Consider the following 16,522-nt stretch of genomic DNA (forward strand, 5'->3'; position numbering starts at 1 on the left):
AGTTTTAACTCAGATCAAGTCCCTGTTTTGGTTTAACTCAGATATGATTCCCTGAACCGATTCTCTGTGCATTGCTACAAACAGTTCTGGGGATAGCATGGGTAGGGGGTGGGACTACTAAAGTCGTTTTGCAAAGATGTGTTTGCGAATATGTCTTTTGATTCTAAGACCTGGGGGCAGGAAGGGTCTTTGTTCTGTATTTGCTCTCTGTGAAACAGTGGGGTACTTGTTATCTGCCTGGATGAAGTTGAACATAGCATTCCCTTGGCTTGGATTTAACATTTCTCAGTATAAGAAATTGTCCTCAATTTTTAGAAACTTTAAGCGTGTTCTGATAATAGCAGCATGAAGGCTCCAGGTTATTTCACTCTGTGTTATGTCCACTGTGATAATGAAACTTTTATTTCCATCAAGAAGCAGTACGTGCCTAACCACCTTGCTGTGTGAGATTTTGTATCTGTAGCAAACCCCAGCTAGTATCCTGACTTGTACTTTCTTTATTAAGACATGATTTTTTATTGTCAGTGACTCAGAAACAGACAGTGACATTTTTGGCACACAGTACCATTTGTTCTCTGTTGTTGCTCTTTCTAAATAGGTTATATCTCTTGAATTGTAGCATTACATTCATGTGAATCATCCCATCAACTTCACTAACATCAAATAGGTTGCATGTACATTCCTGCAGGAGAGCTGTAAGTTCTTGTTCATTATCTTTCCAACATAATTCTCTGGGCAATTAAAGATTTTTTTTTTAATATATTTTTGTCTTTTCATTCTTTGTTCTATTAGTTCTATTATCCTTGTCTTTCTTTCTGGTGAGTATTTAAGTAGTCATAAAAATTAGGATAACTCCCTAAGGAATAATTGTGAGAGGACTACACCATAAAACCCAGAAGCTTGAATTTTTGCCTGTGTGAGGTATTTGGTTGAAGGAGGAATGAAGGGATAGAAATATGCTGAGATGGGAAGTCTAGTTCCTTAAGGATGTCAACCCATGCCTGCATTTTCTTGAGATGAAAGATAAAACTATTACCTGGCTTGTTTCAGACACTGAATTTTTCAAAGCTAGTAGCGTGTTTATTTTGAGAAGCTCTGATTTTGCCTTCCCAGTAATGTCCCTAGGCAACATTTTTAAGAACATTGTTTAGAAAATTCCAGAGAAGCGTGATCTTTAGAGATTGCTGCTAACAGGAATGTAACAAAGCTTTATTTCTGTGAGAATGTTAAACTATCTAACTTTCTAGAAAAGGAGCATGGTGTAGATAATGTAGTATTTTTTCTTTGGTTGGTTGTTCTAAATTGCATTTATGTTTAAAAGTATAGGGCAGCAGATAGGTTTTAATGTTTTACTTTATGGGAAATAATGGTAGATATACCTCCCCCAAAAAATTTACCGTGGATGTGGTCAAATATGGGAGTGGAGCCCAGAGAAGTCATGGAATCACCATTGTTGCACATCTTCAAAACTTGACAAGTGCCTAAGCAGCACATTCTGGTAATACCTCTTAGTTGACCTCCAAAGGTATATATAGATTTGTACAAGGTATACCTTACCATATACTTGGTGCTGTGTTGCGGTGCCTTGGTGTTTTGGATTAGAAAGAAGATACTTGGTAAGGTCTACTGTTGCGTCAGGTTATCAACCTCAGTATCAGTGTGTAAGAAAGCGATTCTACCTGTACAAGACATGCTGTGCTCTCCTTGTTTGGGCATGCCTGCCAGCACCACAGAACAACTGACTGTGCTTGTTCTGCCACAGGACTGTGGTGAGGATGTCCAGTGTTAGTGGACAACAGGGAGAGTGATCTGCGGAAAGTGCTTGATTGGCTTTGTCATTCCCATACTCGTTCTGTAATGGCAGGATGAATGAAACCACGGGACTGGAGCAGTGGGGACAAAGGGAGCTTGGGACCAAGGAGTTGAGTTGGCAGTGTCTCTGAAAGCTCTTGAAATGAAAAGACAAATGAAAACTTGGGGAAGGAATGGAGTGGCACTAGAAGCTCTCAGGCTGGAATGTGAGGCCGAGTAAAACAGGGAGCTTGTGAGAGAAATAGGATGGTTGAAAGGCACTTTATGGCAGAGGAGGAGTTGGGGCTGGGAGAAACATGAGTGTTGTACTTAAAACTCAAGAGGAAGGTTAGACAAAATACTGAGTGTCTCCTTATTAAGTGAGCACCGTCATTCAGTGGACTGACAAAGGCAGAAGTGCAGTGGAAAAAAAAATTAGATATGATTATGCGTTCTGTGTTGGGTTTGTGTGGCAAGGTTTTAGTAGCAGGGGTCTGCAGGTGTGGCTTTTGTGAGAAGCTGCTAGAAGCTTCCCACATGTCCGGGAGACCCAGTGCCAGCCTGGGTCTGAGATGGACCTGCTGCTGGTCAAGGCTGTATCCCTGCAACCCGTGGATGGTCACAGTGGGTCAGGGTGGTGTCTAAAGGAGCTTGCCAAGACTGTGTTGGACAGAAACTTAGATACAGATGATGCTACCTTAGGGAAGTAGTCAGGAGTAGAGATCACTTCTTTCCTCTTTATTCACTTTGTTTTTTGTATGCGACTGGACTTCAGTGCACAGGTGCTGAACATTTTTTGTGCAGGCAGTCTTCATTTTGGTATTCTCTGATACTTGTGGACTTGGCATTGTTTTGGTAGTGGGTCTTTTGGTAAGGAAGGCACAAATACTAAGCCTATGCTATCATCTATGGAAACATGATAGTATATAAGATTTTATTCATCTGCAGAGTGATTTTAACCAGCTTGAAGGTATTTTAGTACACTTAGAATTTTGAGTGGTTGCCAATAGAATGAATAATATCACATATCGTCAGCCTTCACAGATTTGTCATGGCTGTGGCCCTGAGGGTTTTGACATTTTCGTTATGAGAAATTTTGGCTTTTTTATGCAAATTAACTCGAATCAGAAAGGAATTACCGAGAACACAAAACTGAGACCCCTGAGACCATGAGCTCTTAATTCTTGCTCAGCCAGACACTGCTGGTAATGATTCTCACATCCCTTGTTATGATCATTGCTGGTCATTGCTGCTGTGGGAGGTGACTAACTTGTAAATGGAGGTATACACACACACACACACACACACACACACACACACACTTTCTGTATATTCATTCGGTGTGCACTTTTGCTTTTTCTTATCTTCACAGAATGGTAGAGTTGTTGACATTGGCAGGGACCTCTGGAAATAGTCTAGTCCATCCCAGTGCTCAGAGAAGGATTAGCTAGAGCTGATTACTTGTGGCAGTCTAAGTTTTGAGTATCTCCAAGGACAGAGATTCTGTAACCTCTTTTCCTGATCCACTCTAAGCACAGAGGAGCAGTGTGAGCTCTCTGTGGATTACAAATAGAATCATGAAGGTTCGAATATTCCTTGAAACCAGACTAGAACCAAATGAGGTTAAATGTTGGTACCAAAAAATTGATATATTTTATTTAGCTGTAGGAGAGGCAAAGAGAAAGAAAGAAATAGAAAAAGAGGTGGGGGATGGGGAGACAGGAAGAGTGACAGAGGCACAGTAAGTAGAAACATATCCCCCCTCTGTGGATCTTAATGATGTCTTGTTGATCCTCCGGTCTTCTAGGTGGTCAGGGTCCCCTGCTGAAAAAGCATAGAATCCAATGGATTAATAAAGGTTTGGGCCAGGTGGGAATGCCCAGGTACCCTCCCCTCTGAGGGGGCAGCTGTCCTTTGCAAGACTGTGGATCATTTGTATCATTTTGCATCAAGTGTAGTGCTCTGGTGCAGGGTCTGGGGTACGGTTCAGGGGCCCTTTAAATGGACCATGACACTCCCTCGGCTGCCCCTCTCATGAATGTCCTGTAGATGTGGCTTTCCTGGCTGAACCAGTTTGAGTAATGGAGAATGGGTGTTTGTTGCCTCTGACCAGAGACTTTTCACCATGCACCTGAAACCCTCTTCCTCCACTCTCTGGTGGAGTGGGGGATGTCTGTACAAACCTGGTCTCAGTAAATAAGACGGCTGCTGGGCTTGGTCCTCCTGTGGAAGTATTCTTCTCCCCCAGCCCAGACCTGAAAATAGTGACGTTTTTTTCTTAAAGTAACTTACAGTCCAAGGCCTCAGCCCAGGGGACCCATTCAGGGTGCAGTGATCTTCAGTGCAGCTCTGTTGATGCAGCTTTGCTACGCAGTTCTAATGGACAAAAATCCTTCATAAAAATGTTTAAGCCATAAACTATAGTATTTCAGTCTCTGACACTTGTCTGGGTGCCTGCTCCAGTGTTTGAGTCCCATTAGGGTAAGGAAGCTTTTCCTTACGTTTAAATGTCCGGTTTGTGCCCATTGTATATTGCCTTCTCACTGGACAACAATGGTAAGACTGGCTCAGTGATCTTTTGTCCCCTCTGGCATTTAATAGATACTGATTAGACTCCTCCCATCCCACCCTCACTTTTCTCCCTGCTGACTAGTCCCATCTCTCTTAGCCTCTGCTCAGATATCAGATGCTCCAAGCCGTTATATTTTTGCAGCCCTTTGCTGGTCTCACACCAGTATGGCTGTGTTTGTGTTGTACTGGAGCATCTGGAACCGTCACAGCATTCCAGATGTGTTTCAGCAGTGCAGAGTGGAGGAAAAGGATCATGTCCCTTAACCTACAGGCAATGCTTTTCCTAAAGCAGAATGTAATTGAAAGGATTTTCACTGCTTTGTTTCTTTAGGTCTCATTTTAAACTGTTGGGAAACATTATATATAGTCTAGATACATAGTCTAGAAAATATTTCCTACTTTTTAAAAATTTTGGATTTTTCCCTTTCCAAGTTGTATTAGCTTGAAATAATATTATGTTTTGTGAAGTTTCAGAGACAGTAATAGAAAAGGTGTATTCATTGGAGGGGAGAAATTTGCTCCAGCTGATGCTTGTAAGATTGAGGAATATTTTGAAGCTGAGTAATTTTTGCATATCAACATAAATTGGCAGTTGCTTTCCATTTAGTTTGTACCTTATCCTCGTGGTAATTAAACAAATGGCTAGTTAAGATGTGGTTTACCAGAAATATAAAAGTACTATGTCTGTGCTATACTGGACTTGGTTTTAAAGTACTTGAGACTTAAGTTCAAGTAATTCTCCACTCTGCTTACATTTTTGGGTTTTGTTAGTTTTGATTGTCTCCAAGGACAATGTTCTGTCTCCTGTCCCTTTCTCTGTTTTTTTTTTCATCTTCATCAGATTTTTTGATCCACCTTCCAAATTTGTACAAAGTCTGCTAAATTTCATGTACATCAAGGAAGCACATATTTTGTCTATTTGCTGATCTTTTATTCACAAGATTTGGGGTTTTGTTGCTGTTTGGTGTAGGGTTGTTTCCTGTCAAATGATTTTCCATCTACCTTCCCCCTTCTTTTATACAGTAAAATTTAGTAACAAAACATGGTGAGTCTGAAAGTTTTTGGTTATCTCTTTCTCCAGCACAAGGAATTTTGGACAAACCATTCTTTGGACGATGTCACGTTTTTAAGCTGCTGTAACTGAAATGTTTCTTCAACTTTCACTTTGAAGTAGGTTAAAAATGTAAAATATTGGAGGACTAGCTACATTATTGTGTGGGTGCTTGTAGAATTTTTTGCTTGCTCTAACTGTTCTTGGTAGTTGATTTAGTACTTCTCTTTGAAGATTCATTTTGTCCTGTGTGTATACTGCTAATGTGACTGTATAATGTACGGTACAGCATTCATTTAGTTACAGAGATAAAGAATTCTTGTTTACACAATGGTATTTTAAAGGTAGTGCTATTTCAGCATATATTTGGAAAATTGTCGGTTGTTTGAGAAAATGTTTATATTGCCTGTAACATGCCTTTCAGGAGTCTGTTGTGCTCAGTGGAGCTGATGCTGGTTTATATTTTTCCCATGCAGCACACTGTTAATGTATTTCTGCTTTTCCAGTATCAATTTTTGTCTTGGGAATCAATATGATCAGCTGATGTAGAGGTTGATGTAAAGAATTTTAACATAGACAGTCCTTAGTAAAACGTGTATTGTTCATGACTTTTTAAGGTTAGACATTATCTCTCTGATCATAAGGTGACATGGAGGTAAAATAATTTTAATGGATTGTGTGCCCTTTTCCTGTAATTACAATTTGTTTATCTATCAACACTGTTGTAGCCATTACATTTTTTAGCTACCACACTATTCAGATCACTAAGTTGTGTTTAACAGCAATCAATGGGCATTTTAAAAATTGAATGGAACAGAGAAACTGGAAAAAAATTACTTTGGGTTAGAATCAAAATTTCATGGAAAGAAACTCTGTTAAGCTTGTTTAGTTTACCAGAAGAAAGATAGGACTTGGCTGTGGTGTCTAATCATGTAAGGGAAAAATAGAGACAAAACTTAACCTACAAAGTGTTGCAATAATTAGTGACTGAAGCCTGAAGCCAAATTCAAACTGGAAATAAAGTACAAAGGACAGTGACTAGCCTTTCAGACATCACAGCAACTGATGGATTCTTTAGCTCTTAATAACTTGAATTTTGCCGTGGATGCCTTTCTGTAAGAACTGCTGTAGTTCTTACAGTAACAGGAGTTACTGGTCTTAGAGACTGGAACCTGAAGAAAATAAAAGGCCTCTGTTTAAGAGGAAATGGTTGATTTTGAGAGACTCTCTGCCTGAAACTCTGAACCTTCCAAGAAAAAATCAGGTATTTATAGTGATTTTTTTTTTGTCAAACTAGGTTGCATCTCCCTGTGTCCTTCTCCTCCTGCTTTTATATTCACCTTTGAGTTTGGCATTACTTGGCTGATCTCTGCTCAATCACACATTCTGCACCTACAAAAATTTAACAGTTTTTCCCCTTAGTAGGGATTCCTTCAAACTGGTAGGAAATGCAGTGCTTTCAACAAAATGGACAAACAATGCTGGTTTAGAATGATTGAAGTTTCTTTAGCCCATGTCTTTGAGTTGTTACTGCTATGATAGTGTTTAGGCTTGAGGCTAAATCAGTCTTCTAGATACATCTATTCAGACTCATTGAAGTAGTCCATCAAACAAGTAGAATTTAATTTTTTCAAGGATTTTGCTTTATAGCATGGCAAGTAAAAGCTATGAGTATGTATGGCAAAAGGATCGAGAACAAAACAAGAGCACTTGTTCCACATTTTTTCCTTCTGGCTTTCAAATCAAAGGTGCAAATGAAATGGCCAGATTCATTGTCATAATTATCATCTGTATTTGTGGACACCAGTAATCCGTCATGTAGAATGGAAGACTAGGCCAGGAGGAATTGCATAAAGTTTAACAAAGATACTTGTAAAGTTGTGCAGTGACAATGGTATAGTTCCCAAACAGCAGGTAGACTGTTGTATGACTGGCTGGGATGATCTGCTTAATAGGAGCTGGGGCTGCTGCTGGATGGCAAGCTGAACAGTGTGCCCTTGTGGCAATGAGGTCAAACCGATTCTCTTATATTGGTAAGAGAAGTACTAGGGTGCTGTGTCTGGTTTGTCCCCTGATTTCAAGAGAGATATTGATGAAAAATTGGAGATGGTCCAGCAGTTGGCCACCAGGATGATTTGTATGTTAGAAGGATGGTTAGCATGTTAGAGAACTCAACATTTGAAGAAAAGTTCAAGGAAATTGTTTAGGTTGGAAAAGACATCTTCGAGTTCAACTGTTAACCCCAGTCCTCCCAAAAATGATGTTCCTAAGTGCCACATCCACACATCTTGTAAATATCTCCAGGAATGGTGATTCTACCACTACCCCTGGCAGCCTGTTTCAGTGCTTGACAACCTTTTCAGAGCAGAAATTTTTCAAATATCTGATCTAAACTTCCCTTTGTGCATTTTGAGGCCACTTCCTCTTGTTATTTTTGAGAAAAGACCAACCCCCACTTTGTTGCAGAGAGCAAGAAGGTCGTCCCAAGCCTTCTTTTCTCCAGGCTAAACACCCCCAGCTCCCTCAGCCAATGCTCATAATGCTTGTGCTCCAGACCCATCACGAGCTGTTACGATCCGGTTTAAACCCAGAAAAGCAAAGCAAACTAAGTCTCTGAGCATAAACCGAAAAGAACTTAGAAGGTTCAAAATATCCCCAGAAATGAGATTAAACCAAACGAGGTTAGATGTTGATACCAAAAAAGCATGTATTTTATTTAATAGTAAAAGAGGCAAAGAGAAGGGAAGAGAAAAGAAAGAGAGAAAGAAAAAGAAGTGTGCATGGGGGTTGGGGGGACAGGGAGAGGTGACAGGGATTAGGTGGAAGCCTATCACCCATCCGAGGGTCCCAATGACGTCTCGTTGCTCCCCTCCATCTGGTCTGCTGGTGGTGAGGGTCCTGTGTCGCCGCCGTGGCCACGCCACTACATGCTGCCACACGCCATGCCGCCACACACCACCACACCACACGCCGAAGAGTACAGAATCCCGTGGATTAATATACGCTGTGGGCCAAGTGGGAACGCCCACATGACTCCCCTGCAGGGCCCAGCTTGACACTGTCCCTTGCAACACTGAGGGTCTGTTGCATCATCTCTGGTGCAGGGTCTGGGGACCCCTTTTGAGGGAGGACCCTGTGATGGGCCATGTCACCCCCTTCTGCTGTGGATAAGCTTCCCCCCCCCCCAGTGAGGACCCCTCGGCTGGGCTCCTCTGCACAGTGGAGGACAGGCAGTCACTGTGCCTCTGACCAGAGGCTTTTCCCAGATACCCAAAGCCTTTCCTCCCTCCACCCCTTTGGTGGAGGGTCTGTTTGAGCCTGGCAGCTGATAGCCCTGGGGCTGTGGTCCTCATCTTGGAGGTGTTAAGCCTGTGCTTTGTGAAATGTCCCCAGCCCTGAGCTGTTACTTTATCTTCATCAGCGAGCAGTGTCAGGCCTCAGGGCCCCATTCAGGGTGTGGGAGTCTTCTCTTCAGCTTTTGCAATACAGTTTTAAAAGTCCTTTAAGAAAATGTTTAAGTTATAAAATAAAATATTTCAGTCTCTGACACCAGCTTCATTGCCTTTCTGTGGACACGTTCCAGCACCTCAGTGAAGAGATGGCTTGGAGAGGTTTCAGCAGTCATCCAGTACATAGAAGATAGTTATGAAGGAAAAGTTGTTTTCTGCTCAAAGGTGCACAGTGAGAGCAGACACTTCATCTCAGTATAGGAAAAAAATCTGTTAGAAATAACTAAACACTGGAGTAAGTTTCTGAAAAGCATGGGGAAATCTCCCTCACTGGAAATATTTAAGGCTCATGTTGGGAGCACCATAGCTTACCTGATCAAAGGCTCTGTTAAAACCTAGTGAAATAAGGTCCAAGAGAAGGTTGGAGACCAGGTAATTTCCCAAGATCTCTTCCAGCCTGAGCTACTCTTAAAATGCTGTGGTTACAGCTCTTTGTCAGGCTTGGCTCTGGGCAGAGATAGCAAGGTTGTAGATTAGGCAGTAGCAAACTGTATAAAGAAGTGTGATTACAATTACTGACAGACACTTGATGGAATATTTTTTTACAGTAAAGAAAGTAAAATTTACTTGCATTGCTTTTTTATTTTTGTTCTTTTTATTGTTGCATGAAAGAAAATAAAAGATGTACTGATGTGGAAAAAAACCCTAAAAATGCAAGTTTGATGCAGTCAGAATTAAAATACCAAATTTATTTAAATATTGAGCTAAAAGAAATAATGCCTTTATATTATTCACATTATATATAATATATGTATAGAGGTATGTTGTAGTGCTGCTTTATGAAAATCCAGCAGAAGAAAATCTGTGGACTGCGGGTGTTTCACAGGGCTATTGCTTTGCTTGCCAGATAGTTGAAATTAAGCAGTACTTGGTTCAGCTGGTCATGTAACACATGCCTCTCAGGCAGAGGGCAGAGCAAAGACAATTGAGATACTATATCAGTAAACCTTGGAGAAGTTATAAACATTGAAGGAGCAAATGTTCTACAGGAAGAAAAGCTGTGGGAGGAGCTGTAAGGCAGATCTCTTGAGACAGACATTGCTAGAAATAAGAGGTAGGTACACTTTGGGAATTTGGGCTCTTTAGTCTGATTCTGAAATAAGGTAACCTGACAATATTCAGTAGCCCTGCATGCTCCTTTCAGCTGTGTGTGATTTGATTGTGCTTAGCATCCATCTGTATCTTTTTGTGTCATCTGCAGTATTTGCATTCGATGCAGGGTAGTCAAGTAAGGTGGTGATATATATTTGCGTGTGCAGTTTCCAGAAGATGTTGGAGGAAACAGGTGTGCTGTAGAAAACTGAATGTACCTCTTACCTTTCTTTAGTCTCCTACTCAGCACAGAGTCTGGAGTAGAATCAGAAATGCCTTGCTGTTCATAAGGATCTGGGCTACAGACCTGGATTCACTGCATTTCCATCTGATTTGTATGTGTTCTTTTCAGGAGTCTTCAGTTAATCGCAGACAGTCCTTCATAAAGTCATGTTGTTACTAAAGAGCAAAGGAGGAGAGAGGGGAAAAAGGGATTTTAAAGTACTAGGCACATAGGCATATGTCTAGGGGTTTTTAGCAGCTTTTGATGGTAGCCTAAGCAGAAACCATTTCCCTGGAGTTTCCCACTTTCTCACTCTTTCTTCTGTGGCACTCTGGAAAATTACTTTGGTGTCTCTCGTAAGAGAAGACTCTTCTAATAATCTTCGAGTTTTTCTCTGTTCAGAGGCATTTTTCTCTGCCAGCTGACTCATGGGATTGCTTGAGAGAAGATGATGTTTCAAAAAGAAAACCAAAAAACCTGGTTTTGTCCTGTAACTGCTTAGTATGTGCAGAGAAGAGGCTATTGAGAGTCAGTCTTCTCCTCTCCATCTTTCAAGTCAAAATCCCGTTAAAACCAACAATACAAAGTACAAGCATCTTAATCTCATCCAAACCAAGTTTTTTTATAAACTATCACAGCTATGTTATGAAGTAATGTCATACCAAGTCCTCATAAATCCTTGTACTGTACACTGCTTGGAAAATCTGATTCTGTAAATAAGTAGCATTTCACACAACTGTTTTCCAAATAATTTTATTGCCTCAATATTTTTTTTTCTGTCCTCATCAACTGCGATACAGGCCCATGAAGTAATGGAAAGTAAATCATCCACTAATTATAGCATTATTACATTTTACGTGGACTTTTCCTGGTGCTTCAATTATGGAGTGTTAGTTCTCCATAAACATTAATTCCTTGGATTTTCCCTAGCATCTGCTGTTTGTGAAGGATTTTCTCTGACCGTTTAGAGGAAGGCGATGGTGAAGGTATCTTGAAATTAATGTCCTGGTCATCAGTACATTCATCTCAGGTGCTGAGATTGAGAAAGCTGAAGAAGGTTCTTTGAAGTTCGTAAAGCAGGAATCCAGTTATCCATAGTTCTGAGCATTGAAGGAAATCAGGCAGGCTGAATGCCTAGAAAATGAGAAATACACAAAAAGAGATGATCTGAAACCATTTTATTTTTCAGGCATTGGGAATAGTCACCTGCAAATTCCTTCTCTGAACAGAATTCTCTGGGCAGCATTCTCCTGCCTTCACTGCAGGATCACTTTTTCTGTCTCCAGAGCTGATGGCCTGATTCATTAGGTAACTATCTGTCTACCTCAACACAAGTAGGGTCCTGCCCATCTAATTATTGATATTTTGTGTATTTAAGAAAGTACTGTATTTTGTGGTGTTACGGATTAGCCATAACAAACAATACAATAGGCAGCCAAGTCCTTCCTCCAGCCACTCACTCTCCAAACAGTGGATGGGGGAAAGAACTCGAAGGGTAAAAGTGAGAAAACTCATGGGTTGAGATAAAGACAGTTTATAGGGCAAGCAAAAAAAAAGCTATGCACACCAGTAAAGCAAAATAAGGAATTGCAGATATTCAGCCATCTCCATGAAAGCACAGCTTCGTCACGTGTAATGGTAACTTGGGAAAGCAAACACCATCATTCCACACATTCCCCGTTTCTTCTTTTTCAAGTTTTTTTGCTGAGTGTGTCATCGTCTGGTTGGTTGGGTTCAGCTGTCCTGGCTGTGTCCCATCCCAGCTTCTTATGCACCCATAGCCTGCCTGTTGGCCTGGCAGCACATGAAAACAGGAAAGCTCTTGGTGCTGTGTGAACGCTGCTCAGCAGTGTTATTGATGCTGTTTTCAGCACAAATCCAAACCCCAGCCCCATACAAGCTACTATCCTACAATTTCTACTACAAAGAAAACTGGCTTTATCCCAGAGAAAACCAGCACAAGTACTGAAAGCTGTTGCTACTGCAGACGACCGTTTTGAACCTCGTGTGTGGTTGATACACCATCATACTGTGAACCTCACAGAGGCTATGTTGAGGTTGTGCTGCCTCTTCTTCTGCTATTTTGACATGGGGTTTTGTCCATTTCTCTATTTTTGTTTTGCCTCTGAATCACAAGTTCTTTTACTCAGAGTTTGGATTGAAACGCAGGCTTTTCTTCTAATTGATGTTTATTATTTTCTTATCTATAATACAGCTGCATGGGATGTGCCTCTTAGTTAACAAGGTGGAAAATGGCCGTGAGTTCTAATTTTCAAGGCCTTTTAAGGTCCAAATCACCCTATTATGGAATCCCAAGGAATTTATTTTTATTTATAATCCAATAACTAACTATTCATGATCAGTACTGTGGGTTTTTTGACCCAATACCAGAACATCCGGATTTGTGAAGGAGAAGGTGAAAAGAAGAAGAACAAATCCACACCCCAAATTCTCCATATTGTTACACATATTTATGTATTATTATATCCCACAACCTAAATTCTCTAAACCCAGGGTTCCAACAGGTTTTTGCCCGTGTTAATATGGATATCTTTATGAAGGTAATTTCTAGCATTTCAAGGAAGTTAAACTGAAACAATTAAGATCTCAATGTGTGGAATTGTGTTGACTCTGCTTTTTGTAAATAACTGAGTTGCTGACATATATTGCTAATGCGCATGGCTCCTAGTCATCTGCTATTTGAACTTACGGGGTAAATAAAACTGGCAGGTGGCTGCTGTGCAAGTATCTCAGACTTTAGTGCTGACTGCAGTCATGTACTTCATCAGCACGTTCTGCCACCATTTGGTAGAGTACAAAGATCTACTGAGCATAAGGGACTTCAGGATCATTGCCAAGTTTCTTTGTATTCTAAGTGGTTACAGATCCTGCCCTTCTAGCATTATTAATCCCCTTCCTGTGCATCTTTCCTCTGCCTTTTGCATCAGTATGGAGCATGATCTGGGCAACTAGGTAAATTTTCTGGAAATTCTGGTAAGTCTTAGTCTATGTTAAATGTGTGACAAAAGCTATTTTGACTTCAGCAGATTGGAGCAGGCTTTAAGGGTAATTGATAGCAAGAAGCACACACTACTAAGTTGATCCTCTGATCCTAAATTTCTGATCTCTAACGTGGAGATGCTGTACATTAACATCATCAGAACTGAGCACAAGATGTATTTCTGAGCCTTCTTATACTAGAGGTAGACATTTTCAAAACAGTTTCATCTAAAGCAGACTGGAAATAATTGCCTTTCAGAGCTGAAGTTGGGCAAACCAATAAGCACTTGAAAATATGGTCGTTTAAATGAGGGAGAGTGAAGTACAACCTGAATTGATGCAGATGCCGTCTGTAGCGCCCTAAAAGCAGGAAAAGAGAAAATCTAATCAGACAGAAAATACTGCTAAGATTAAATTATTGCCTTTTTTTGCTTTGTTGAGCCAATACTTACAAGGAACTCAATGCAAACTGTCACCCAGCCATTTCTTTGAAGAAAAATTGGGTCTTTAATCAGTCATCAGCCACACTGCACAAATCTAACCTATACTTGTTCCTAGCTTACTTGGGATGTCAGTTTACAAACAGCAAGATTCTCATTCCGTTATATCCTAAATAAAGGAGTGCAATGCAAAGCAGCATTCTGGTGACACCTCTTCAGATTGTGTCCAGATAAGCTTGAAGGACTTGTGCTGTTTGAAGATACTTGTGTGTTTTCTTCTTATTTCTTTCTTGTTGTTAACACTACAGTAATTTATAGCCTTTATTTACAATATTTGTAATATTGGCTTAGCTTCAGGTATTGCTAATTTATATTTGCTATAATATATTGTGGTTTTTTGTCACACTCTTCTGTATTGATTTGCACAATGAAGAGTATTTTAAGTATGTTGAAATCTCTCTATGTGTGCCATATGTGTGGGTATGATATGGTGTCTGGTTGGATTTAAGAAATAGGACTGTTATGCCATCACAAGATCTGCAGTCCAAACTTCCAGTACCACTTTACAGGCAACGACATGAAATATGTGTATATTCTCTTATGTGTGCATTTTTAAAAAAAATCGATTTATTGACCGTTTGTTTGTGAGTCCACCAGTTCTGTAATTACATAAGCAGGGGTATAATGAAAATGCAGCCTTGTTGTCTCATATGAAATCATGAAACCAGAATATTTCTGTGTCAAATTATTTTAGGTATTGCTGGGAATGGAGTTAAAGAGGTACAGAATATGTATAAGATACTTTGTGTCAGAATTCTTAAGTTTGCATGCATAAGCAAGATACATAAATAAATGTACATAATCTTATTGCTGTAACTGTTTTTTCAGGTGAAATAGTAACTTGTGTTTAAGGAAGTATGCTTGCCGGATGTAGCTTAATACAAAAAAAATACAGAGGTGTTTTCAAAAGACTCATCTAAGTAATTGTACGGAATAACACATTTAAAGTCAGTATTTATTACAAGGAACTGGGGTTTGAAATTAATACCTGGAATAAACTGCAGTTCCTGCTTTGCCTATATGCAACCATTCAGAGAGCTTCATGATTTTCCACTGTTCATTTTTGTACCATCAGTAGTGGATTTGGCACCTCTCTGTCAAAGAATAGAAATCCAGCCCTCTCATGTAATTTCTTCTCTTTGTCAATTAAGCAAGTATCAGTGAGGTATTCCAAAAAATCATGTATTCACAGAAACAATGCATAATATACTGTGTGCTTGTTCCATCCTCATTATGATATCAAGTCCTCCCTCCAGTGGCTGCTGTAATAGTTTTTTACTTTGTCAAAAAGAACTGTAAATTCTCTCTCTCTCTCAAAGCAAAATTCGGCTTTATTTATTTTGGTGCTTTTAGCTTTGCAGTTGAACTGTTACCTACTCAGTGGCAGGGTCTTCATCTGTTAAAGGAAGAAGAAGGGTATCCGTGGTACAGACAAGAATGGCAAGGATTCCTGGTCCCTGCATTGCTTTATTTGATCAGGGGATGGGGTCTTGTTTTCCAAAGTAAATCTGTTCAGATAGAATTTATGTTTCTTCCCTTGGCTAACAACAAGTCTTGAGGATGTGTGTGTATTTTGTTAACTGCATTAGCTTATGCCATATTAAGAATTTTCAAATACTGTGTGGGGAGAACTGCACAATTTCATATGACTAGAATAATTTTAATTTGGGCTATCACAAAACACTACCATTGTAATTTTTTACCACTTCTAATAATTTTAACTGAAATTACTTTGTTTTCTATATGCTTTAGTAGAATATACATGGGTTTGTGCTGCAAATGTACAAACAAGATGGACAAGACTTTGTATTTGGTAGTCTTTTGTCAACGGACTGTTTTGAAGCATATGAGGAAGATATTTAATACCATCCATGTGTGTGAATCAACATTTGAGTCACTTTAATATTTACATTGACAACATTATATGCTAGAAAATGCACAAAAAACATCAGTGGTTTTGCTGTTATTTTTTGTGATTGCTTTTGTTATGAGTGGTAACATGACTAAAGTGTTAGCCAAAAGATGCACATTTTAACTAAATCATGTCATAATTTACAAAGTACACAATATAAACAGAGCTTTCCTTGTGGAGTTGCATCTTTAAAAGAGTTTTGTAATGTATTGCCATTTCCCATCAACTTTGAACAGCCTTTACAAAGGAAGGTGTCAAAGTTCCAACTTGTAAAATGGATATTGGACTTTCTAGACTCCCAAGTTTAAAAAACCAAATCACAATCCCTCAAACCCGCTCTTTAGTTAATAACTAACAGGGTTAAAATTGCTGTATTACTCCTTAATATACAAGAAAATGTTTAATAGGTTTTCTCTGTGTAGAATAGAAAAGTAGTCTTTATTACGCTAAATTTGGGGGGTTTTTCTGCTGTCTATACAATGAACTGCTGTTACTTAAAAGAAATCATTTTGGGGTTCTTTCTTGCAGATCTAAGTGTTAGGGAGCCAGTAGTACAGTCGGTGAATCCTGTTACTGTTTTGACAAATTGCATCAGAGACAGAGTTCAAGCAAGCTCATCAATGAAGAAGTGTATGAGAGAGAAGAATAAAACAAGTTGGTAATGACTGACAGATAAAACAAAGAACCAAAAAAAGATTAAGGGAAAAATAATTCAATGCACAGAAGTCTTTTTATTGAGTAGGAAGAAGCAATTGTGATTTGGTAGTTCACTCCCTTGGTGTCAGACCAAGATGAAAGAGGCTGTGGATTTGAATGTCTGGGTTGCCTTCTGTGCTGTAGGAGAAACTTGAAATAGATTTTGTTTGTAAAGTC

General features: G+C 39.6%; 1 protein-coding gene across 2 annotated transcripts in view; it reads left to right on the forward strand.

Moving 5' to 3' along the window:
- ARB2A (ARB2 cotranscriptional regulator A) overlaps window positions 1-16,522 on the forward strand; it is a 264,440-nt gene that overhangs the window by 6,689 nt on the left and 241,229 nt on the right. The gene's annotated exons all lie outside the window — the stretch shown is intronic.

The sequence above is a fragment of the Coloeus monedula genome, assembly GCF_965178545.1.
Source record: "Coloeus monedula genome assembly, chromosome: Z".
NCBI lineage: Eukaryota > Metazoa > Chordata > Aves > Passeriformes > Corvidae > Coloeus > Coloeus monedula.